The 26,303-nt window shown below is 37.7% G+C and overlaps 1 protein-coding gene across 1 annotated transcript in view; it reads right to left on the bottom strand.

The window, feature by feature from the left end:
- Positions 1-17,515, bottom strand: part of LOC127433007 (protocadherin-1-like) — a 304,687-nt gene extending 287,172 nt beyond the window's left edge. Inside the window, exon 1 of the mRNA XM_051684592.1 lies at positions 17,388-17,515. The gene's annotated coding sequence lies outside the window, so the exon portion shown is untranslated. The remainder of the gene's footprint in view (positions 1-17,387) is intronic.
- Between the last annotated feature and the right edge of the window lie 8,788 nt (positions 17,516-26,303).

Here is a 26,303-nt window from a genome sequence, read left to right as displayed (position 1 = left end):
CAGTTTTCCTCTCACTTCCTGTCTCTGCTTGTCTTAGAGAGATCATTATTGACAGTAAAACAGCATAATACATGAAGTGAATTCTGATTGCTTAGTTGAGAATTTTTAATTCAATTCTTTCCTTTACAGTGTAATTGCACTAATGAAACAATATTAACCCCAATATGTTAAAGGTATTCACAGTAAATTTGTTGCCAACTGCCAAAATTTTAAACAAACAGGAATATTAATAGTAGGATAGTTGTGGCAGACCTCTGCCTTTCCTAGGAAGGAGGAAGCGGCAGCCGGGTGAGCAATCCACATGAGACATTTATTGTATATACACTTTTTAGTGTCACACAATAGGACTTTTCAGCCATAACGTTTAACACACAGACAGGCTTTTCAGCCATTCCCGATACACACAAACACATTGACATGCACACACACAAATCCGTGCATCTCTCTCTCCCCGTCTGCCACTGTCTCCTCTCTTTAAATACTCTCACTGCTCCTCACTGGAATGCGAGACCAGTGTGGTGCACAGGTGGAATTCGTTCACCACTCATCTCTCCAGCCTCGCTCTGCCCAGACATCACTCGGCCACGCCCTGCTCTCCATATGCCCCCATTGCCAAACTCAGGCAGGGGAGTCATCCGTCCTGCGACTTACTCACCCCCCACCCCTATTTCTAGAGAGGGAGGAGAGAGAGACGGGTTCGCCGGCCCCCAAACACGCTGCCAAATGGTCCTCAGCCAGCTGCACTGCCTCCATCCACGACGCCAGGCGATGGCACTGGACCCTTCAGCTGTCCCTTTCGGTCACCGGCTGACATACTGCTCCAGCACCACCTGATCGGGATTCTCCTCAGCATCGCAATCTTCAGCCACTAGCAGACTCCATGACAGCGCCTTCCTCCTCCAGATCCCGGGTTTCGACACCAATGTGGCAGACCTCTGCCTTTCCAAGGAACCAGGAAGTGGGAGCCGGGTGAACAATTATATACACATTTCAAGTGGAGACTGTCTGAGCAGGGAGGAGAATTTATAGCAAAAAAGGACTTAAATATTGATCTGTTTCTCACCAACACCTATCATATCACTTCTGAAGACATGGATTTAACCACTGGAGTCTTATGGATTACTTTTTTGCTGATTTATGTGATTTTTGGAGCTTCAAATGGCCAAAAGAGCTGAGAAATTCTTCTAAAAATCTTCATTTGAGTTCAGAAGATGAAAGAAAGTCATAAACATCTGAGATGACATGAGGGTGAGTAAATTATTAGAGAATTTTCATTTTTGGGTGAACTGTTCATTTAATCATAACAAAAGATCCACCACAGCTCCTGAATCGGACCTGGCCAGTGGTTCCGGACTATATTTTCCACTATGTATTTAAAGCTCTTGGAACTGTTGAACTCAACTCTTTATGCAATGTCCACTGGCAATGAACAACAAAAGCATCCCATGTTTTCCATACTAAACAGTAGAATTCATCAAGCTTTACTGTAATACGCTTTCTGCTTTTGTAAATGTGTAAAATTGAAATGCAAAGCACTGCAAAAGACAAAAGACTCCTACAGGTCTCAAGTAGCCAGACTTTTGACTTTCTGCATAAAGACTGGTCCACATTGCTTCTTATTCTGGCCAAGAACCTCCCACAGGAACTGTCTAGAAAATTAATCAGAATGTGTTAAAGCTTATTTACTCAGTGAACTGTTGAATAACACCTCATCTGTCTGTATATTAAATTAAATGTCTAATGTTGAAAACTGTGAAACTCTGCATGGCAATAAGTTTGAAACTATCACGGAAGCAACTGCCAGACGCTCAACATATTCCTCACTAAGACTCAAAGAGGTCAGCATCCTTTTTCTCTCAATATTTCTGTGTATGCAGGAGTGTGTATGTGTGTTAGAGTATATGAACAACACAATCGGGGCATCCAAAATAGAATGGGGCACCATGATAACCTCATAATATAGTTAAATCCCCAAAAGGTCCAAAATGTATAATTTTAGTTTTCCATATTGCATCATTGTGAGTGAACTGATCTGAGAAAACATTTGGTTGGGTAGTCTGAACTGTTTTTATGGTGAACTATCTATTATATCCTCTTGTTATGTTGCCCTAAATTGTAGACTTTTGTGGCATCCACAGACTATCTCTCTCTTTCTGTCTCTCTGATGTCTATATATTCATTCTGGTTTAGATCACTGACTCTACAAGCAATGTTACAGGTACTTCTGAAAATTATGCAAAACAATCTGTGAAGGCCCTTTAGCAGTGTTAAGCATACTAGGTGCAAAGACAAGTGTCAGCCTTAGCATTTATGTTCATTGATCTGCCTCTTGTCTGACTCATGAGTGGGATTTAAACCTGTAAATCTCTCAGAGCTTTCTTCTTTTTCTTTAGCAATAATGTCAGAAAGACAGAAGCCAGGTGTTTTCAGATTACAGCCCCACAAGAGTGGTCAGTCATGCTACAAAACCACTGGAGTAATCAATGGTTCACTGTCTCGCTCAGGCACCATGCTGGGGTAACTTCCACAACATTGATGATCAACCAACCGACCGCTTCTTCAGAACCCAGTGTGTTCAAGTTCAGACTTCACTACATCTGCCAGGAAAAAATCTATTTAATCATGTAGCACAAGTTAGGCTTAGTACATCATTTTGATTGCAAATTGATTCTCTTATATTGCTCTACGAGGAAAGAAATTAAGCAAAGCTACACAGGTTATCATGATATGGATAATATCCTCTGCAGATTAAAACACCCAATCTTCCCAGACAGATCCCACTTTGTGATTTTATTTCCGCCAATCTGAAGCATTTGAACCATGCGCTTCAAACATAGGCTGGTGATCAGCGGCTTTTATCACGAAGACAACATCTTGATGGGTATGAAGAAACTGACAGATGAAACAGCTTGAGGATCAAAAACAAATGTGGAAATTTGTTGAAATGTCTTTCATTCAAGCAAGCAGGTTGGGCTGTCACAGTAGTAAAGCAATGAGGTACAGCTCGGGAGATAACTTGCAATGTTTACCGAGTTTTGAGAACAAGATGTTCACTTAAAACACAGATTGGGCCATGTTTTTCAAATGTCTGCGAGAACTGAGAGTGCAGGAGCAGTGTTTTCGTTTACACAGCCTCGACGCTGTTGCTTGAAACCATTTCTAATGCATATCTCTCCAATTTTTTTTCTAACTACTGAGCTAATTCACCTGGTTGTGAGTGCAAGCAAGTGTGAAACCGACACCCTAGAGAAAAAGACGAGAGGTGCTTCGGTTAGTTTGTTGAAAAGGTGCAGATGTCCTTCAATTGAATTACTGAGGGTATGAACAGTTGTGAACATCAGCATGCAGAGTGCTTTGCTGTAATAGAGCTGGTTGAGACTTTAAGGGCGTCAGACAATGTAATAACTAAATGCAGTTTGCTGCTGTGATGCTAACAGCTCTCTACAGTCAGTCCTGGTCTTGAGTAGGATGGCAATCTTACATTGTCTCAGATATTTCGGTTCAACTTTTAGGAGAAATCAACATAGAAACAAACGAGACAATTGTTGAGCTACAGTAAGAGTATAAAGCTATAAATAAAATATGGATATCATATCTCACACAATTTGGTCTTGGAAGAACCTGATGAGAATGTCTGAGTTAATAATGAAATCTTTGACATTTTACAATAGACTTTGGTATCTTGGAAAATGTGATCACAGTTTGTGATATTAGGCGCTTATCCACCATTGAGCTGAACGGTTCTGAGCATGGTAAGTAACACATTTTGGTACGGGATCATAAGAAACAGTTCCCCACATGGATTTCTTAGCATGTTTAGCTAACTGTAGGACAGGAGAACCAACATAGTTTAATGAGAGATGGTAGAAATCATAAGATATCGTCATTTTTATTCCCATACAAACTGACCATTTAATAAACCAAATCTCGATACAGTGTTGGCATCACATTTTTAACTAGCCTCCTACATAATACTTTATTTTAAGAACGGAAACATCAGTGAACAAACTTTGCTACTCATCCCATTTTTATTTATGAAATACAAATAACTTGTTACACACTTCCCTCATCTAGTTTCAAACCTCAGTGTTTTTTTCAGTGGTGCACAAAAGTTATAATCCTATTAAAATAATGGTTAGGTTTAGGGTTTGTGTAAGGGGATGAACTTTATGGTTAGGTTTAGGGTTTGAGTTAGGGTTAAACTTAGGTACAAAGGTAAGAATGTTCATTTAAAACCCTGATGTTTCTCTTTCTTCTGTGGTACACAACAGGGAACAGTGTCCATGAGCCAGGACATTTGCGTTCTTTGCAAAACTCTTTTTATTAAGGCAAAATTCAATAAACCTTGCAAACCTTGGGAAATCTTGGAATAAAGTTTTTCCTCATTAAAGCAATCTTCTTGTTGATTTCTTTTCCATGGGAAAGGCTCTGCATGGAGGGATGGAAGGGCAAACAGAGTGATCAACACAGTCGACATTATCATAAACTTATTTCTTAGCCACTCTAAAACAATACAACTCAATGCAGTCATTTCGAATGTGAATCACCTGCTCATAGGTTCAGCTGATCACAGGTTGAATTAAGTGCTACATGGAGGGGGGGATATGGGCAGACTGCCTGAGGGGGAACACAGCAACCCCTGCAGCATTCACTTCCCAGTTTCCTCCCCAATCCCATGAAGATCCTCACGCATCTGAAAATGGATTATTAGAGGAACCTAAGAACAAGGTCAAAGACTTATGGTGGAACATGGAGCAAGTTTAAGTTTAACTTCTTCTTCATCCCTGAGTCTCAGAAATTCTTGCGATATAGCTGAAGCTTGTGAAAGCTCCCCCGCCGGCATGCTAGGCTCTACTTTTGATGTTAATTCCTTGAAAGCTGTTTCTTTAGCTAGGAATTAGCGCATGGAGAGCTTGGCTTAGCATGCTTGGGCTAATAAAGATGACACATCTAACACAGGTACTGCAGCCGGGGAGCTGCTTTTATAAAGTTGCCTTAATTATGATGAACTGCCTGCTCTATAGTGCATCCAAGAAAAGCCACACAATGCTGCTCAGAAAGGGCTTGAATTGCAAGTAGATATGGGTTGTAGGTGCATTACCTCGCCCATTATCACTATGACGAGCACAGCCAGAGCCTTAGCTTCTGTGCCACATGGCCTAAGCGACATTTTCCTACTATGTATTAAGTTGGAAGCCAACAAGGCTCCGTACCCAGGTTGCAAAGACTGACAGTTATGAAGTGTGTCCATTATAGCCCATAAACGACTATTATAGTTACTGATTAGCTGCTGTGGCCATGTTAGCTCCGGGGAGCACCTCAGCTAATGATCACATGGCAGCATGCATTCAAAACTGACATCACGATTTATCTGCGAATCCAACATCCCTAAGATTGATTGGTAATTCCCCTAGATGAGTCCGCATTGTGAATGCTAAAATAATTCCTTTCCCCCAACTCAGATATCGGCTTGGTAATATCTGAAGCAACAAAACAAATCAAGGCCCAATTTCTCCCTCTGTGATAAATTATCCTTTGGGCATGTCTGACAATGAAAAAGATTTCATGACAAACACCCTAATTATGAATTCTCATTATTTTACATTTAAAATTTGAACATATGGTTTGCATGCTCCACATTTCAGATGTTGCAAAATTTGCAAAAGAACTACTGGGACTGAATTTAGACTTTGTTCACAGTGAACTATATCTATGAATGTTTAAAGGGATGGTTCACCCAAAAATGAAAAAAATTGTTATCATCTACTTACCCTCATGTTGTTCCAAACCCATATGTCATGACTTTGTCTTCTGTGTAAAGGGAAAAAAATGAATGAATGTCCCATTGGTGGAATTTAATAAAATAGCAGTACATAACAACTTACTTTAACACTTAATAAACACCCAAAAGAGTCATACAATAGTCCATGTGACTTGTTACATATCCACCTTTTTCCTTATGCAGAAGTGTTCCACAATTCATATGAAAGCCTTTTTCCATTTTTCGGTTTCCAATGTTTTCACTCGCATCTGTATATTTTTAGCGGATAATGTGATGTTTAGCTTTACTTTATGAGTAAAGACAGCCAAATAAAAAAATTAAAAACATATGGCTCCATGGTGCTGATACTTTATAGATTTCCTATGACCGTCTTTTGATTGTGCCTCACCTGTCAAAGTTTAAGGAGTGGGTAGATGCGATGGCCCAAGGTTAGTTACATTGATCTCATTAATTACTTTGAGTTATTACAGACAACAACTGCACAAGTTGAGCCTGAAATAATTTTTACTAAAACTAATACTAATAATGGTTATTGTTCTCCATCTGAATCGCTTGTTTTGGTAGTTTTTACATAGCTTTCATTGAGACCGTAAAAGAAAACAATCCCGCGGCAATCAGAATCATCATGGCGCCGCCCAGTGGTTGGTCAGGAAAACTGTGGAAATATTAAGACTTCTGAAGGCGCTTCTCATGACCAAACATCATGATGTCATATTGCAACTTCTTGGCTTCATGATGTTTGCTCAAAAGACGTACAAGGACCAATTAGGTTTGATGTTATCGGCATAGCCTCTATATTGGATTTCAGCACTTTTTATGGAATATAATTATTTATTTTGAGAGTGAATAACAATTACAATTTTGGTGATAAATACGTAAATACGCTGATGAAAGAAAGTCATATGGGTTCAGATTGGCACAAGAGTGGTAAATGAATACAACATTTTCATTTCTGCCTGGTTGAACTATCCCTTTAAGTGACAATTTTTCCCCAGCTGAAAAGAGTTGATTTTTCTGCCATAGCCCATTCTGCATATTTTCCGAGATCATTTAATGCAAATAGAACCAGCAGTTTTATTAGTAGTAGAGCACCATGTCTCCCAGGGCTGTGTGGGTTTCTGTAGGGGTAAATTTGACATTTTAACCCACAATAGTTTGAGATGCAGATGGTATGATTATGTGTGAATGTGAGCCCTCTGACTACTCCAAGAGGGAGGTAAACATGGACTTCATGCCTCTATCTGCAGTATTCCCAAACTTGTGACATCACAATGCAAAGTATGAACAGATACCTTATCTGGTAACCAGGAAAAACTCAAAAAAATTGTACCACAGTCCTTCTGTTAAGCGTATCAAACAATCAACACAATTTCAATCAAGTCCTGTAAGCATGATGAAGGTTTTGAAGGGAATTTCACAAAGGAAGATGAATAATGAGTTCATCTGAACTCATCATGAGCTTTTGGAGAGTACTGTAAATCCACACCAATGCTGGAGAATAATGGAGAGATCTGAGTGAGAGCAACAAAATGGGTTATTCAACAAGGCAGCAGAACCACAGAAGTGATGATCAACTAAATGGCCCTAGGGCCTAAGTCATTAAATTTTGACTTAAGAGAGAATCAAGCAGAAAATGGACTAAACTTGACATCGCATTTTAGACATTCTCTATGATTTTTTTTTTTTTTTTTAAGCCTAACCCATTGCTGATTGTTGCATCACACGGGGCAAATTTCCGAATACAAAACAAGAGCAGGTGTGGGGTTACCCCTCGATGTCATCAGATGGACGAAAAGCATCTAAACCTTTAGCAGAGGAGCCCCAAGGCCAGATGTGACTATCATTACCGAGGCATGTAATCAAAACTGGCCTGCAATACTGCCTTGCTCCTGTATGACAGCAAATATCAATGAATTAATCTCTATAAAGATCATCAATAGGACAATGAATGCTAACTAATGTAAAATAAATAAATCACAATAGGGTAATCAACAACAATGCATGTGACTACTGATAAAGGGTATTGACTGAATATGGATGTGCATAGCTTGAGGTATCGGGCCAGGCTATCATTCAATATATTTCACAGGCAGGGTTTCTTGATGTGGTTTAATTAGCCAACAAATCAATACCCTCATGTGTTTGAACTCCATATGGAATGTCAGAGGGAGAGCAGGCTAATACATTTGCAGCGTTCGCTCTGCGCCTGTAGCTAAAGAATCATCTGCTGCACTCCGCACACCTGTTTCTCTTGCAACATAACTGTCAATCCCTCTGCAGACCTTGTGGGACTTCTACACAGAGGAGTAAGACTGTTGTTATATAAGCCTACGATCTCATTTAATTCTAAGTGGTTTGTGTGTGGTTGTGCTCGGCAGATGCACGGTTCATGCTCTTTCCCCTGTTCTAATAAATGACATCAGTTACGCGAACAAATGCAAGCAACTCAAGATTTTGTGAAATTGAGCTTGCTTGCTTGAGCAAGGTGAGGGACAGATTGTAGCAGCAGCTGAATTGGTTTGTAGTGAGCTTTGATATTAAAAATCTATACAAACTTCACTATCGCACATCCGTGTTGCTTCAACACCATGTCACGGATTTCTGCTGCTTTAGTGGAGATGCAAGGAAGCCATAGATGGATGTAAGGGCCAGAATGAGGAGTATATTTTTAGCAGTTATTTGTGGTAATGTTGGCAGTGAATAATCTGGACATTGAATGCTCTGAACCTAATAACCTGAACCATTTCCCCTTCATAGTATTTTCCTCTAAAGCAGCTCCCTCTGAGCTGCTGGACTGACAGTCAGTCATGGTTTGATGTGTGCATCTGAAGTGGGTTCAGTCGATGTCAAAACTTTCGATTCTATTTTATACGCATCACTAATTACCCCCCCCCCCCCCCCCCACACACACACACACACACACACCACCACCTTCTCCCTTAAATTCACTCTGGCATTGTTGTTTTCTAGCAGAGTGGTCAGAGCAGCACCACAGTGCCCCCTCCTGTTGAAAAACAGAAAGATGTCTCATTTCACATCCTTTCCTCTGTCTGAGAGTCTAATTCATCAAAGCCTTGGGTGCAGTTTGATCTCTTTGCACATTCTATTTTAATCATGTAAGTTTATCTACACTTGTAAATCCAGCAAATTAGTTTCACAGAGAGATTATTTTGCAAATTAATTTACCTTCCATCAGTTTAGGCTGAGATTTGCTGTGTCTCACATAGGTGTCCTTAACATAATGAGACCCTGTTTAATAGGAATTTTCATTTAAAAGTGCACATAATTTTTAATCTTCATTTGCACAACAAACTCAAATCACACTTCTGGAAGAGAAGCTTTAAGAGTAGCTGCACGCTGTGCTCCAGTGAGATGCCATATGGTATGCAAAGAAACACAAGGCAGCGTCTGCCATTGAAATGAATTGTTTCACCTCAATGGTTCCTGCCATTCTCACTTGTCTCATGGTCAGCTGCCAGTGTCTCATTGGGACCTTCACAATTTTATTTATTTTTTTTGTTTTGGTAACTTTTTGGGATCTTCCATAGCAATCATACATAGAAGTATAGAAAATGTGAAAAATTTTAATGAATACCTTCAACAAAATAAAGGTGGATTCAGTCATTTTGACCACATTAAAGTAGCTATACCCCTAAAGAAATTCTGTTTTTTTAGAAATATGTTTAAAATCATGTACTCCAGTCATATCAGTAGCCTAATAAATGCTGATATATTTCACATGGAGAGGGTTGCCTCTCCTCATGGGGGCCACCATCTTGAGATCACATGACCAGCCAAATAGTACTCGATTTATCTTGGTAACCTCCACATTACCGAATAATGTTGCTAATAATCATGTCTGACTGCTAATAGAGCATTTCCACAATGACACTGTTAAGCGCAGGGTTGGGGAGTAATGGAATACATGTAACAGGATTACGTATTTAGAATACAAAATATAAATAACTGTTTTCCACTACAGTTACAGTTTAAATCATTGGTAATTAGAATACAGTTACATTCAAAATGTATTTTGATTACTGAAGAGATTACTTTGCATTTTATTGTCATTTGTTTCATTTAATATTTAGTCCTTTCAGATGGAAAACATTTATACATATAAATGATGCGATCCAAAGTGCATTTGAACAGCAGTGAAACATTTTCTTGTGATGTGTTACATTCATACGAGCAGACAGAGAAGTAAGTTTGAAGTAAGTTTGGAGCAAAAAAATAAATAAATAGAAATAAACCTTGTGTAAATTGTCAGCTTTACGCTAAGCTAAAATGCTATTTCTAGCCATTTTACATGCACATGTTACCAGGCACGTTCATATTTTTTTATCAAGAAAATTCACATTGGATTATAATTTCTTTTTTTCTAGTAAAAGTATCTAAAAATCCTTAAAGCAAGAACAATTTGATTTATCTTGTTTTAGAAACAACACTGCATAAGATATCCCCAGAGCTTGGGGAAAAAAATCAGCTTTGGATGGAACAAAAATAAATACTTTAAATAAAAGGGAAAACCTTGAACATGGCACCTGCTCACTAAGCAGACACTCTTATGTAAGCAAGAGATCTGAATACAACCACAGCTGGGAGGTAGTGCCACTGTCTCCTACTTAGATGCCTATGCATTTATGTGTGTGTCTGTTTGCTGACTCTCTGCTGGACTACCAAAATTTGTGTTAGTAGTTTAGTGGAGGTGTCAGAAGGCGTCATGAGCTGCTAGGTGTTATAGAGTGGTCTGATTTAGTTGTTAAGGATCTGAGGTAGTAACTGAGAGGTTGTCGGTGAAAACTCCACAATGGAGGATCCATGAGCTATCACAATTGTGCCCTTGAGCAAGGCACTTAACCCCAGGCTACTTCAGGGGAATTGTCCCTGTAATAAGTGTACTGTGTGTCACTTTGGATTAAAGTGTCTGCTACATGACTACCTACTACTTGTAGGATGGACGTATTGAAGTTTTTTCACAGTGCAGGTACTTCAACAGTGATGATTGTGTTTACGGGAAAGGTATAATCTTAGTAGACAGCACAGCTGGAAGGAGGTTTTTCTTATTCTGCACTGTGTAATGTCACTGAGAGTTTACACAACATGAATTGAGTGCAATGTATTAAGGCAACATGGCATAACATGGAGAGCATGAGTGGAAAACAAGACAAAACCATGACAGGGCATATGGTGTTAGCAATCAACGACACACAGACATGATTTCAGTTTTATGGGAAGAAGGAGGTTGTGAATGTAGTATGACATAAACATGTTGTTTTATCATTTATGAATGAATGACTGAATGAATCAAATTACCTAATCTTATAAATCAATAAATACACAGAACCCTAAGAATGAATGACTGAATTAATCAATACACCAAATCTTAATTAATAACTTAATGAATCAATGACATAATAACAAATTAATGAATCAATTTATCAACTATTCAATATACCAAATCTAATGAATGAAAGAATCAATAAACTAAATCTTATTATAGATTACACAGAACCTTAAGAATGAATAACTGAATGAATTGATACACAAAATCATATTAATGAATTAATGAATTAATGTACCCAACCTTATTAATGAATGAATGACTAAAATAATCAATAAACCAAATCTTATGAATGAATGAATAAATTAATACACTGAATCTTAATAAATCAATTAATCAATATACCAGATCTTATTAATGAATGAATGACTGAAATAATTTAATAAACCAAATCTTATGAATGAATACTCAGAAACTTAAGAATGAATAACTGAATGAATCAATATACCAAATCATATTAATGAATGAATGAATCCACCAATCCACCAAATCTTATCATTGAATGAATCACTCAATACACCAAATCTTATCAATGAATGAATCATTCAATCAATAAATCAATCAGTTTAATCAGTACACCAAACCTTATGAATCAATGAATCAATGAATGAATTAATTAATAGACCGAAAGATAAAGAATCAATCATCATGAATCATTCAATTAAATAATATACCAAACCTACTGACTGAATCATCCAATCAAAACAACAAACCTAAGGAACATATTACAGAACACAAACAAGAATTAATGAATGATTGAAAGAGCAGAGCAGAAAATTAACAAGTGAATTTTACACTTTAGAGGGTTTGGCAGGGAAAACTTGGTTGCTATAATGTCATTTCTAAAGTGTATAAAATTACTGATAATACATCACAATTTCTACTGTATAAATGAAACCTAATGCAGTGAGGTACAGTATAAATTATGATTGTTCTGTAAATAGTGTTTCATACTGTAATGGAAGCAGATTCACATACAAGCAAGGTCAATCCCTAAACTGTATTTTTCACCAAAGTGGCATGTCAAATTTCATTCTTTATCCAACTATCAATAAGACTAATGTCAACATTTGAAACTTTTTCAGTTATCTCTAGAAACGAGGGTTACAAACCCCAAAGTTTACTCACTTATTCACTCTCTCAATTCTAGCCTTCTCTCTGAAGAAGGAGCTTCAAACAAACCCTGTGAGCTCCTCGTTGTTTTAAATTGCCAGTTTAATATTAAACTATTAATTTGCCATAATAATGTACTCCTCAGAAAAGGCAATCTCATCAAGAAATGTGGTGGTTATGATAAATTACTAATGCATTAGTAATATCAGAGCATGAATAATTGATGCACAGCTGACCTGCCTTGAAAGAGAGCTGTAGTCGTGGAGACAGCAGTATGATTAGCACAAACCCCTCCAGCTCTTTGGGTTTCAAGAGGAGTGTGGGTGGGTGGGTTTGGGGGGTTTACAAGGAAAATTTTTTAGGTTACAAACTGATATTTACAAGGGTATTATGCTATAAATGTGGTTTATGAGGAAATTTCTGGTGTCCCCATAATTCAAATCGCTTAAAAAACATACTAAAAGATGTTTTTTGAAAATGTAATAATGCAGAAAGTTTTTTTGTGAGAGTTAGGTTTAGGGGTAGGGTTAGGGGATAGAATATATAGTTCGTACAGAATAAAAATCATTATGTCTATGGAGAGTCCTCATGTATGTGTGTGTGTGGGGGGGGGGGGGGGGGCAGGTTTAAGTGGTTTACGAGGACTTTTTTTAGGTTACAAACTGGTAATTACAAGGGTATTATGCTATAAATGCATAGTGTGTGTGTGTGTGTGTGTGTGTGTGTGTGTGTGTGTGTGTGGTGGGAGTGTATGTGTTTTGCACTCCCATAAAGGCCACAGTGAGGCCGAATACATGGATTTCTCAGGGCTGTCTCTTTCCATACATGTAAGGAGGCAGCAGAGCTACATTATGAAGAGGCCCAGAGGAAAGTTTTATTGCTCAGTGGTTGCTCTTACATAGTTCAAGAGATTTAATCGTGTTCTAATTTCTGTTTGATTTAAGCACCAGTTTTGTCTAACATGTTTCTTTTAAAATGCCTTAGGATACATAAAAATGAGAAAATTATTGACATGCAAGAACAATATAGGACAATAAAGTTATAATATAAATCAGATACTTTGGTCTTGGAAGAATACGAAGCAAAATTTGATGTTCATATTGAAACTATCTTTGATTGCAGACCCTGGTGTCTTGGCAAATGTGAGCATAGCTTATGTTATGATATTTTCTAAAACTCTAGACATTTGTGAGATTACTGGGATTTGTTTCTCACAAGAAAAATCTGAGAAATAGGTAACTTAAATGAATAGTTCAACCTTGAATTAAGTTCTGGCATTACTTAGTTACCTTCATGTTGTTCCAAACCTGTATGACTGAAAATCTTGCCCTCCATTGTACAAATTTAATTTGCATGTTCGCAAATTCAAACTTGGCGCATTGCATTCATTAACAGGACACACGAGAACCAATACAAAACCAGATGTGATGGCTTGTAAATAAAGACGATTGAGATTTAAAATCTGTAATAGAGAAGAAGACTTAAAAGAGAATAACAACTTAAATTTTGGTCTGTTTCACACACAAAGCTGTTGTATATCTTCAAAAGACTTGGAATGTAGCACACAAGTCATATGGACTACCTTTGTGGTATTTTCAAAGGTCTTTTTGTCATTTTTGAACACTGATAGCATTGGTCTTCATTCACTTTCTTTGAATGGGGAACATACATTAAGTTAACATGTTAACTGTTGCCTGATATCTTCTCTGTGTTCATCAAAGAAAAAAGTTGTGGAACAACATGAGTAATAAATTATATAAATGGTGAGAATGATAATGTTTGGGTGAAAATTAAGCAAATATTTGCCCTCCATCTAATCCTATTTCTAGCTAGGAAAAATAAATTGAGATATTAAAGAGTTTCCATTTGTTAATTTTCGTTCTATCGGAGGGAGATGGCCTGGAGAGAGAAAGAGAGAGAGAGAGAGAAGCAGAGAGCGAGTGAGAATTGAGCAGGCCATTATTATCCTATTATTTTAACATTAGAAGGTATATGTATAGAAAGAGTAACTTCTTACAAATACCTAGGCATATGGCTTGATGAAAAGTTGGCCTTTAATGTGCATATCGATAATCTATTGAAAAAGCTTAGACCAAAACTAGGCTTTTTTTCTTTAAAAAATAAAAAATGCTTTCCATTTGAGGCCAGAAAGAAAATTGTGCAAAGCTATATTCTATCTGTATTAGACTATGGTGATGTGATTTACATGCATGCAACTTCATCCCTACTTAAAAAACTGGATTCTGCATATCATGCTGCATTACGCTTTGTAGCAAGTGCAGGCTCACGCACTCACCATTGTATATTATATGAATCTGTAGGATGGTCCTCCTTATACCAAAGGAGAAAAATACACATGTTGCTATTTATTGCCAAGGCATTGTTAGGTAAACTACCTACTTATTTCTCCAGCCTCCTATTACACCAGCAACTATGGCACTAGATCAACTATCAGAATTCATTTAAATGTCCCCAGGGTACACACAGAGCTTGGTAAAACTGCTTTCTCTTTTTATGCACCCTCTTTTTATGAATTTCCACCATGGAATGAGCTGCAAATTACTATTACCTTAGAAACACTCCCTTCTCTGAATACCCTTAAAGGTCTTTTACAAACTGCCCTGAAAGAAACATGCTGCTGTTTTACATAATCATGGACCTGAGGTGGAATATGTTATGGATATCACTGGTATGGCCTGTATGCCTTTTTTCTTTTACTATTTCTCTAATGTTGCTTTTATGTTTGTATATGTGCTACCATGTGACTTTTTTTTTAATTTCATTTATTTTTTTTTAATGTGAAACTGTGATGCCGTCTTGACCAGGACTCCCTAGAAGAAGAGATCTTGTATCTCAATGGGACTTTCCTGGCTAAATAAATGATAAATAAAAAAATAAAATAAAATAAAAAATTTTTTAACTGGCTTTCATGCTGTCATCTCTATGATTGTGACCAATCGTTATAAGTGCCCTGCATTGATTCTATATGCTCACCTTCTCCATCCGACACACCCAATCAGGTCAGTGGGAAAGGTGAGGCTATTATCAGCATGCTGTTCACCTACCTGTAATTTAGAGGCACTCACCTCCTGGATGGAACCCATGCTTTGCTTCTCTTCCTTTTATTACACGTGTTCATGTGTGTGATTGTGTTAAGCATTTGCGTGACTATGTTTGCACATAAGTGTGTGTGAGTGTTGGGGCGAAAGCGTGGTAAGTGCTTATTTTATACTTGAGCAGATTTTGGACACTTGGTGTTGGCTGAAAAGATCCTTAATATCTCAGAAGGATTGCAGTGGAGAAAAACAGCCTGAGCTTATGGGTGTAATAGGAAATTCTGAATAATCCCTGTCTCACGGGAGTTTATCACGCTCTCTCGTACATGCTCACCTTTAAAGATGTAATCTAACTCAGAATGCCCTAACTTAACTAGCTTTTCAGTTCATAGGGAAAACAAACCAGCAGTTAAGTTATAAAACCCAGGCAGTGTCGAGGCTGGCTAATTATTATGAATACACTGCAAAGTATGGCTGTTAGGATATAAGAAATAAAACTAGATTATTAAAATTTCGGAAGAAAAATGTGACTGGTGCTTGCCCATGTAAAAGTCGCCACCACGTTGCAAGGGTGTTGCTATATGGTTCCTAAGGTGGTCTGAGTGGTTCTTAGCACATTGCTATGCAGTTGCTTGGGTGTTCTGGGTGGTTTCTTGGGCTAGGTGGTTGCTGGGGTGTTTACTTACTGGCCTAAGTCAAAACAACCCACCCCAGTCTCTATAATGCTTTGGTCCCTAGATATGACTCAGGCAACATGACCACACTGGAAATCGACATGTTGCTTCCAAGAGTTTGTGTTCCCTGAAATGAACTCCATTCTGCTGAATTACTGACAAGCGCCATCTATCAGACATTTTAAATCAATTTAGATGTCTTCACCTTTCCCTCTGGTGCCACTGATACTCTAAGACTTGGGTTCTGGTTCCATGAGATCCAAAAAGTAATCGCGTTCACATCAATAAAGGTAAGCGTGATTTATAGATTGCATTTTCGCTCTGATATTATAGTTTTACTCCACTGACTTTAAGGATTAGGGTGGGGTTTTGGGTTAGGTGTTACAGTTAATAAAATAAGCATTCCTGTTGGCTGTATTACATAATTTACAATGAAAACTACAACTTGCATTTGGGTGCCACTCTGTGGACATTTCACTGGAAATTAGAGCGCACAGGTGCCCATATGTTTAATAACACTTCCTGCTTCGGCCACTGGAGGGCAGTGGTTCAAAATTTCGGTAAGCACAGACCGATTTCAGCAGCAGAACTTTTGACCTACTGTCGCCAGATTTACAGTGAGATCAGTCTGAGGGGCCCTACTTAAATATTATTCTAAGGGATTTTTTCATCCATTTTGTAGTCCACCAGGACAAATTGTGAGACTGATAGAAAAGTCATTTAGAAAAGTAATAGCGCACCTCCCCTCAACAAGCCGCATGATTTGAGCAGCTAGCTATCATTTATGTCTGGAGTACAAATGGTGCCGGTGAGTTACAAGTCAAAGTTTAATACTTAGTTAGAGGCCTTAGCAACACTAATATTAAATTTGGTGAGATCTGTGCTTAATCTGTTCTATGCTTCAAGATGCATTCTCTAAAGTTGGTACATTTATCCTGTTTTATACAACAGTTTGTTTTGGTCCCCGAATCTGATTGGGTGAGACACGTTCCATGAGTACTGATGTTTCAGAACATCAGCACTAGGATGCTTCACTGTTTGTATCGCTCCGCTTTTGTTCATGCCTTTCTAAACTAAAGTGTAAGAGCAGCGCATGTGTGTAAAAGAGCTATAGTATGTGTGTCTTTTAAATTTTTCCTGTGATATAAAAAATTTTACCCAGCAGGTGGCGATAAAAGACCATTTTTATGTGTTATGAGCCAGTTTAGTTTGACGTGCATTGAGTCATCAGTGCAGGTCAGTCAGCAAGCAGTTTCTTTTAAGTCATCGGCATTGTCTCTCACTCCATGAACGATCGGACTACTACGGCACTTCTACAGCTGGAAAATAAAGTTAAACTAACAGCTTCGGCATTAAGACTTATCACAGCGGAAAGACACAACAGACAGAGTAATCAAAAACATACTCAAGACGCTTACCTTTTACCGAAGTTTCCGTGTTGTGAGTAGAAATAAATATTCAACATGGCAGAAGAGAGAACAGTTTCTATAGTGAATGACTCTTGAGCCAGCTATCGCAAAATACTCTGGGGTTACCCCACTCGGACAGCTATTTTTAACCAGAGAAAATAGGATGTATTTGACCAGAATTCCCATTATCTTCAGCGAGCTGACAAACACTACACTACTGCTTGGGACTGGAGTCACGACAGACACAGGTAGTCGCACAAGCTCAATCTCTCTCTCTCTCTCTCTCTCTCTCTCTCAATCTCTCTCTCTCTTTCCCCCTATCTCTCAAACACACACACACACACACACACACACACATCCTTGTTTCTCCAATGATTTGTTAGAATAATTGGTGTAGATGGTCATAAACTTATCACTAGTGCCTGTCACATCCAAAAGACATGTCTTATGAAACCAATCACACTGCAGCAGATGTTTCACATAGCACCAATCACACGGTGGCAGATGTTTCCCACAGAGCCATTTGGATACAAGCAATTACCTCTCAACATAAGCATCTAATATGGGCCTATGTCCCTCACCATGTACGTCACAATACAGGCCAGATGTTCGGCAGGCAGGCATGAAGCAACAGCATCTGAAAAGTTCCAACTGTGTTCTAAATGGAGTGCAGAATAGAAAGTGATGCTGTTTACAGAGAGAGATAAAGCTGCCAAAGTGCGCAAAAGTTCGGGGTGCTGGTCAGGTTATATCGTTGCTATAGTGAATGCTGCCCTGTGGCTTTACAACACAGAGGACATGCTATGTCCTCCCACAGACTGAGATATTGTGGATCATGATGTCTTCACTGCTGTTTTACTGCAAACAATGGAGGTTAAGAGTTCTTTTTTTATGCTGGAAGGATGACTCTCTGAGAACCATTTCAGAGATGCTCTGAATGCCAGATTTCTACTTTAAATGCTGTATGATCTCCTGCTGTACCCTTTAGATGAGGTTCAGGTCGTATTTCTCAAAATAAATATGGCATATTTATTGGTACACTATGGCATCATGTGTTGCAGTACATTGAAAAATATACATGCAGAAAAACCCCCAAAACAAATGTTTATCGAACGGTCATAAAAGCTCTCATCAGCTCAGCGATTAAAAAAAAAAAAAAAGAGTTTACATCTAATAGACGATGTTTCTTCTTTTTCCCAATCGTTCTCTGCCTCCTCCTTCCTTTTACTCTCTTACTCTCTATCTTATGGTTCCCTCCTATTTTGAACATGCTGTACTCGTGACTTTTTTTCCTCTAATGGAGATTTATGAAGTCATCTAGATGCCTCTAGCATTTAAAACTTTGGATCTCGCAAATGAGATAGTAACTGTGGCTCTACATAATGTACATTGAAGGCTCGAGCTGGTGCAGTTTGAACTTTAATCCCTTTTATGTGTCATCAGCTCGTATAGACAGCCTTCCATCTGTCATTACAAGACACATCAGAGGGAAAGAGGGAGAGCAAGGAAGAAAGATAGATAATGGGGGGGGGGGTTCTGCTCAGAAATTCTGCACTAGTATGGTGCAGAAATTGATTTTTATGTATAGACTGAGAAGTTTCTAATCATTTTTATGCAGTATTAAAATTAATATCTAATATTCTCCATTAATTGCATTAATACTTTGACTAAATCTTCTTTGCATCTGTAATGCATCTTTTAGATCTAATTAAACAAATAAAACAGAAATGTACTTGTTACCAAATCAGTTGTTTATTCATTGAATCATGCCAAGGGGAAGGTTGCAAACTTAAGAGGTTGCAAAGAGCCCTTGGGCTCTATTTATGGATCTTTGGGTGTCTTTACTGTGGTTAACGCCAGCATTCATGAATAAATCATAAGGAATATACAGAACATGACGGGTGTTCAAATGAGATTATAAAGATGGAACTACTTCTCTTCAGGCAGAACATTGTCATCCATTTCAAGTTTGCCAAAGCCATTGACTATTGGATGAATGTACTGTTGGAGCTTTTTAGCATAAATTGAAATGTTGTGTTAGTTGGAAAAAAGAAAACCACAAAAGAATCCCATCTCAATATAAAGCATGAAGTGTAGGGCCTCTGGACTTGCTTGGCTCGCAATCATTAAGAGAAGAATGATTTTACGGTCTTTTTGTCCAACAAAGTCCATGAATATTGGCTAGATGAAGTCATGAAAACGCATGAAAGTATGCTTTATTTTTGTGTTATTCCTTTCCTCACAGCCTCTTGTCTGTTCTTAGGATCTGGATGACAATCAGCTTACATAATACAAAATATTTCTCTCACCTCCTTTATCGAAGTCATGGACACTTGTTTCATCATGCTGCTGGAAACTTTGAAAAGCTTATATGTCCTCAAATCCCCTGAGGTCCTATTTGTTAAATAAATCAAACCAGGTTTTCATCCACTCACTCTAATGTCACTAGTTCTAATTATGTTATTTGTTTGAACTGCCTCAGCTATGCAAATATAGCATCAGGTTGCATGCAGTAGCATTGAACTATTCCACAAATCCTCATATGCACAATCTTTATGTGATCTCTGTGTCCTTTATGCAATTGCTAAGGTCTGACTGTCTGAGTTATTTTGCATGTCAGGGCTGACTGCCTAAAGAATTTTGCATGTTCTGAACCATTTGCTGCTGCAAAACTATAATCTATAAAAAGACAGATTATAATTGCCTAGCTATTCAATATCACAGTCTGTGATCATGTTACTGTATTTGAATGTGGAAATATTCTAATACAGAGTTAAGGCTTAGATAAATCTTGCTGTTGCGCTTAGATATTCCTTGTTGGGAAGCTTGCAGGTGAGAGATAAGGTACAGTCACGCTGCACAGATGGCGGAGAACAAAACCATGTTTGTTTTTTTTTTTTCCACAGAGAGACAGAAACAAACAGGTTGGTTGAACAGAGTGAAATTTGTTAATTTAGAATTATCTTATTCTCAAGCACACACTGTTTAAACTACAACAGGGGACATTTTCTCTCAAACATATATACATGGAAAAGCTTTTTATATGAAAAAAATCACAAATGAGATCTCTTTAATATATAATTTGTTCCTCCTAGACATCAATGAGAACACATGGAGAGCAAATGGTTCTAATTTGGTTCTAATTGTATTTCTCCTAAGAAAACTTAGAAGAAACATCTAAGACAGTTGATATTTTAAAAATAATCATTAATTATATTGAAAATATGTCTCCTCAGCTATGAAAGAGCAACCTTATTCATATCACAGAAACACGTCGCTATATCTTCATTTTGCAAAATGATTTTTTTGTGGCTCCTTGTACATATCGCTGCAGTTTCTTGGTGAAATGAACACTAGAGGCTCTACAACAACAATTACTTTTATTTACTTTCACACAAATCACAAGTAAAACAGCTGATTATCAGTTCATAAACAATTACTTTTCACAATGTTCCTGACACAATGCTATCTTACTTACACTTTTACAATAGGGCATGACTTGTGAGGTGATACATTTTATTGTTTGCATTACATTTGCATTAAATTACATTTATCAACTTGTTCAAACGCAATCAAAGTGCACTGTAGCACAACAGGGTAGGGTTGCACCAGCTGTGCGTAAGTTCTTACATAAGTTGGGACATAAAGTTCACACTAAGGGCTTAGTAACTACTAGTTAGTTTGTAACTAAGTCCGTGCTTAATTTGGTTGCACCAACTGTTCTTAAGGCAAGACTTAACTAGCAGTTCGTAAGCTCTCTGTAAAGTAACGCGTAGTCGCATAATATGACGTTTACCCGTATTTATCCAATAAGCAGCCTTCAAATTTGTACACAGAAGTGTTAAAAAGCCCAGCATTTCAGTTTATCTCGCTATGGTTGATGTTCAAACCTTGTTTTCTCATGTTACTGTCAGCTGTAATAAATTATATCCCCATTAAAATATGATATGTAATAAAAGTAGATTTGATCAATAGTATATTTGCCCTGTGTAAATAACAATATATAGGACCTGTATCTAAAATAAATAAGGGGTGGAAAAGGGGGTAAAATACAACAGGCTGGAAAAACAGACATTTATTAATTTTAATAACCTATATGTATATTTTGAATGTGTTGAAAATTGACACTGGGCGACGTATCCTGAAAACTGCACCGTTTGAATGGTTTCATGCTGAAGAGCCGCTTAAAAGTACGTCTTTTTCTCTCTCATAAATGTAAACGAGTGTAAATGTCAACATCATAATGTATGTCAAAATTATTTGTCACACAAAATATGAGCTCATTGATGTCATCAAATATCTGTCTGCTTTTTTATTCCATCAGTTACTCCTGGTCGGAGGCTTCTGTAAATATTTTGTTTATACGTAGGGTTTCGTCCTAACTAAGTTGAATGGTGCAACGCTCAAATATTTAGTAGTGTGTAAATTGTGACTTAGTGCCCATTTACGCCACAACCGGCCCCTGATCACTCAGGAATGTTGCACTTGCTATGCACAGGACTGGGGAACACCTCCCAAAGATCATGCAAGTTGAAACGTGAGCTGAAAGTGTCAAAGAAGCACCACACAATAACCTAGTTTCCATTCACTTTTCGCTCGGTTTTGTTATCGATAAAGTGAAAATGCGTAAAAATTTTTTTGAGAAACTTGACGTCTTCTGCCTGTTTCCATTCAAATGGCCTTTAATCGATAAAAATTGTGTGCGTGATGATGTCATGCTTAAAAAAACACCTTGTCGCGTACGTTTTGATTTATCGCAAAAGAAATCTGCCCTTAAGCCATTAATTGTGTACCTTTTTTGTATTGAGACAATTAATTGAAATTTGACAGCTTACTGTTATTTTAATTTCGCAAATAAATGCAATCAGAAGACGAGGGATTGCAATCAAAAGGGAGCAGTTGCCCTTCTGATAGGACTGTAATATTGGTCCAGAGGTTGCCACCGGTTCCGACCCGAAAGCAAATCGTCATGGCCCTGTTCAAGCCGGCAACCTGCATAAAGTAGTGGGGGAAACTTTAGGTCTTGGTATAAGGACCATCCATCAAGTGTATATGCTGTGTGCACAGCTATTAAAGAAAAATTGATGCGGTGTAATATCAGGTTTTACATATGATACATTCCTGATATTCAATAGGCTATTTTAATCATCTTATGTAAAGCATTGCCATCACAACTGCATTATGTCCCGCATATCTGTCCAGCAACTTTTAACGACCAACTGAACTTGATTGTCATCTAAATTAATTTTAGCATCATAATGCAATTGACATTTTCTGAAGAAGCTCAGCAAGTGCGATCCGAGTTAAAGGTTAGATTTTAGCTAGTTTTCTGGGGGGGCCTGGGTAGCTCAGTGGTAAAGACGCTGGCTACCACCCCTGGAGTTGGCTGGTTCACTAGTTCAAATCCCAGAGCATGCTAAGTGATTCCAGCCAGGTCTCCTAAGCAACCAAATTGGCCCAGTTTCTTGGGAGGGTAGAGTCACATGGGGTAACCTCCTCATGATCGCTATAATGTGGCACTGAAAGCCAGATTCAGGGTGAGCAGAAGCCAGGTAGAGGACTGTAGAGCCAGGATCCTGCAGCAGAGGACAAAGATGGTGGAAGAGGCAATTCTAATTCTAAAAAGCAACTCTAATTCAAAGGTGCCACCAGCAGGATGCCTGCCAGGAAGTGACCTGGGAGCATCGAGCCAGTCAGAACGAGCTGAAAATCAAAGTGGTTATTGTGATAGTACATGTGCAAGCCATCAGGACCCAGATGGAGCAGTTCAGAGGTGTGAATGCAGGTAACATAACCTATTCTTGAGCAAAGTAGCACTTCACAATCTTTGATGTGACAGCTACAAGATTCATAACATAGAATATTCATTTTGAAGAAAGATTACAATACAAAATGCAGTGAAATCAGGGCAGCACACGTTCAGCGCTTGAGCACTCTGCTGATGACAAAATTTGCATAACGCGTCCTGTACGCAGTGCCTAGCGTTCGCATCTAACTGAAGAATACCTTGGGTTTAATTATTAAAGGGATATTTCACCTAAACGTTCTGTAATAATTGACTGACCCTCATGTTGTATCAAACCCATATGACATTCTTACGTAGAACACAGAAATAAGTTTTATTTTATTTATTTTCCTTTCAACTGTTGAACTCAAATGAAGATTTTTATAAGAATATCTCAGCTCAAGGGGGCCTGGGTAGCTCAGTGGTAAAAGACGCTGGCTACCACCCCTGGAGTTCGCTAGTTCGAATCCCAGGGAGTGCTGAATGACTCCAGCCAGGTCTCCTAAGCAACCAAATTGACCCGGTTTCTAGGGAGGGTAGAGTCACATGGGGTAACCTCCTCATGATCGCTATAATGTGGTTCGTTCTCGGTGGGGTGCATGGTGAGTTGAGCGTGGATGCCGCGATGGGTGGCGTGAAGCCTCCACACACGCTATGTCTCTGTGGCAATGCGCTCAACAAGCCACGTGATAAGATGCATGGGTTGATGATCTCAGAGGCAACTGGGATTCATCCTCCGCCACCTGGACTGAGGTGAATCACTACATGACCACAAGGACTTAAAAGCACATTGGGAATTGGCCATTCCAAATTGGGAGAAAAAGGGGAAAAATACAGAAACAAAAAACAAAAAAAAAAAACTAGTTTTCTGAAAGTGAACTCAGCATTGTAGTTTATAGTCATGAAAAAAGTGTAGAACATTCTGAGAATGTCATTCAGCCAACTTTTTCATCTATAGAACAGGGTAAGGCTAATTTAAGTTTGTGTAAAGACAAGGCAAATATATGGCCCTAACAATATTATTTTTTCATTTGGTAATTATTCTTTTTTTTTTATTTAATGCGTTTTTCGTTTGGTAATTTATTTTATTTAATACAGGGAATTTGCCGGCATTTTTTCAAAAGTAAGCTAAACAATAATTTTATAGAATTGGACTGTGTTAGTGTTCCAAAAAAGCACACTGATGCTTTTCTCCTAGTATTGTGTATCTATTTTTTTATTTAAAACATCTTTGTGCATAGAAATTATATGTTTTTTTGTATTGTGGACTAATTTCATGACTGCCGTCTATTATTTTGAATGGTGTGGAAAAGCAACTTTAATAAATAAACGGATGGCTACCGCGATTAAATTAATTGCAGAGTGGCCATTCATTTGTTCTCCATGCACTTGTCGATGACAGGTGCATGAGAGATATTTGTGTTGGCACTCCTGGAAGTGTCATGACGCAGATGTGTTTGCAGCATCGGATCTGTGCAGGTATGCCATTAAGACCAGTCCAAAACGGTGCGAGTAATGCTTCACATATAATAAATTGGCTTTCAAGGATGTATACCTTGTCGTCATGGTAAACACAGGCTAACGATTGGGGTAAATTCTGTCATGTGACACTATATTTTTGTGTTAATTTTCAATTTTCTCCACAAAAAGTCTTTCCAAGCCAGTTTTTCGTGACATTTGAAGTATCGACATAGAGTTTATGTGCTAGAGTTAAACGGAAAAATATTATGTCGACACTTGTGACATTTTAGCGTTAATTTGCATTTCCATCAGCTATATCGGAAAACTGCGCTATTTGATGCGCTACACCTTTTGCCGCAAAAAAACCCTTGGATGGAAACGTAGTTACTGACGTGGTTGCTTTAGCTATTGCATTTTTCATCTCACATTTGCTTTTTATGACACTATTAGTTAGGTTTAGGTTTAAGGTTAAGGGTAGGGAGGTAGATCTTGTTGATTTAAAAATGGATAGAGCATTAACCTTTAAAATTCACCTTAAAACTTCATCTGAATACGACACCATTTTACCCGCTTTTGGCACCCCCAGCTGGACATTTCACTGGAAAACTGCAGCCAAACATGTTATATAGCATGCAAATTTTGAATTGTAAAAATGTTGGCATATTCACGTAAATTTCATGAGATCAGACTTCAAATTTTAAACCTATACCTAACTAATAGCATCAGAAAAAGCAAATGTTTCATGAAAAACAGGTAAGAATTTTATGATTAAAACATATCTCCCTTACCTGAAACTTTTGCCTAAACCTAACCAATAGTGTTTTCAAATATAAAGGAGACGTAAAAAAATAAAATAAAAAAAAAACATCCTTACCTAATCAATGCCTAAACCAAGGGTATTATACTTACTGAAACTGAAACTAAAACTGAAATTAAATCCCAAAAACAACTAGAAAAACCAAATTAAAACTAAAACTTTCCACACAAAAAATTAACTGAAACTATCATGCATTGTTTCAAAACGAACTAAAACAAAATATAAGTGATCATAAAATATTTTCATTTAAAATATTTTGACTTGTGTATATTACAATACCATTTTTGTATCTTTTAAAATCTCCATCTGTGGCTTTGCAAACATCTGCTGGCCATGAGTTTCATGTGTGTGTGCCCACATTCCATTATGTGCTCCATGTTTCAAGATAAATGGATTAGTTTGTTTAATCACATCATCCATTGCTGTTAAAAAAAATAAAGGGATACATATCTCCACATTTGTAAGTCATTCTTGGTTATTTTTACCATGCTGTATGTCAGCCTAGCTATATAGTGCAGAGCTATGTGCAATCCAGACTGGATAGGGAATAGTTTAATATAAAGCACATTACACAAAATTGTCCCCTGCCAAGTAATTTACTAATCTATGTTAACTGAAATAGAAATAAAAATAAAATATAATGATAGACTAAAATAAAAAATAAAACTAAATTTAATTGAACAACTAAAACTAAACTAAAACTAACAAACACAGTTTGTACAATAACTGAAACTAAACTAAATAATAATTTGAAATTGAAAACTAAATTAAAATTAAAACTAAATTTAAACCCCAAAACTATAACAACCTTGATCTAAACCTAACGAATAGTGTTTTAAAATGCAGAAGCGAAATGAAAAGC

This window comes from Myxocyprinus asiaticus, chromosome 42 (assembly GCF_019703515.2).
Source record: "Myxocyprinus asiaticus isolate MX2 ecotype Aquarium Trade chromosome 42, UBuf_Myxa_2, whole genome shotgun sequence".
Lineage (NCBI taxonomy): Eukaryota > Metazoa > Chordata > Actinopteri > Cypriniformes > Catostomidae > Myxocyprinus > Myxocyprinus asiaticus.
This window is presented reverse-complemented; position numbering and strand designations above follow the sequence as displayed.